Here is a 343-nt window from a genome sequence, read left to right on the forward strand (position 1 = left end):
TTTTTTTTTTAATTCTTCTTTGCTAGCTATTGTACCTTCTGTTACCTGTATAATGCAAAAGAGGAAGCCTGTCTTTCCTGGGTATACTTCTTCACAAATTTGCTTTAGGAAATCAATTGAAAGTGGTCAGAAACAGTAGGGGACTTAATGCAATACAATTACCTGAGAGTAGCCTATATTCATAGATTTTTTTTTAAATAGAGTTTTTAACTGATCTAAGCTACAGTAAATGAAAGCAGTGATATAATAAAGAGGGAATTTGGACAGTGGGCTGTACCTTAAGGAGAGATGGAGAGCAYCTTTTATGTGCACAGAGATTATATTGCTGCCTTGGGCTTCACAT

Source organism: Nothoprocta perdicaria, unplaced genomic scaffold (assembly GCF_003342845.1).
Source record: "Nothoprocta perdicaria isolate Ctin4 unplaced genomic scaffold, notPer1 scaffold_19, whole genome shotgun sequence".
In the NCBI taxonomy this organism is placed as follows: Eukaryota; Metazoa; Chordata; class Aves; order Tinamiformes; family Tinamidae; genus Nothoprocta; species Nothoprocta perdicaria.